Source organism: Buceros rhinoceros, unplaced genomic scaffold (genome assembly GCF_000710305.1).
Source record: "Buceros rhinoceros silvestris isolate BGI_N320 unplaced genomic scaffold, ASM71030v1 scaffold29506, whole genome shotgun sequence".
NCBI lineage: Eukaryota > Metazoa > Chordata > Aves > Bucerotiformes > Bucerotidae > Buceros > Buceros rhinoceros.
This window is the reverse complement of record NW_010416239.1, coordinates 965-1,777: the sequence shown is the minus strand read 5'-3', so window position 1 is coordinate 1,777 and position 813 is coordinate 965.

Sequence of the window (813 nt, the reverse complement as noted above, 5' to 3'; positions counted from 1 at the left end):
CTCCCCCCCCCACCACTGCACCGCTGCCACACCTCCCCCAGCACGGCCAGGGCTCAGGGTGCTGGCAGAGCAGGAGCTGCCCAAACTCACCCAAAGAGTCACAGCGAACACCAACAGAAACCAACGTAACGCACACCACCAAGACAGTAACCCCCCCCAGAGCCCACCAGGATTCGTAGGTGCTGGTTTAAAAGTCACCAGCCCAGAAAGCTTAAAAAACCTCAAAACATACTGAAACTTTCAAGAGGAACTTGAAAGTTTAAAAACTATTTAATAACGTTGTCATCGTTCCTGGACATCAACCTACAGGAATGCGGGAGGGGGTTTTCTGTTCGCAACATGCCACAAGCCTGGAAAAAGAAAGCTGATGAAATCGAGGGTATCAGCAGAAGCTGCTGCTGTCCTCCAGGAGGTGATGGCAATCAGCACACCCCTGACAGTGACCTCCGTTCACATGATCACGCCGAATGTCCAAAAATATCAAACGCTTTTATGTGAATACTTCTGTAACACCTAACTGGCATGAAAAATGCATCTGCATCTGAGATAAATTTTTTTATTTCTTTTTTAAGATCAATCACCTTTACAGCTGTATCACTCTTCCCCTTCCGTTGGGAAGCCCTGCGGGGTCAGGAGGCAGAGAACAAACCTTTTAAAATGGGATGAACTGCCCAAACAGGGAGGAAATAAAAAAACCCAACACCCAAACCAAAATCAAAGTCATTTCTTCTACCGTATTCTCCTCAGTTCTCCTGCAATTTGTCCACACACAATTTTAACTTCCCCACCAGAATCTCATCCTATTTCACTACA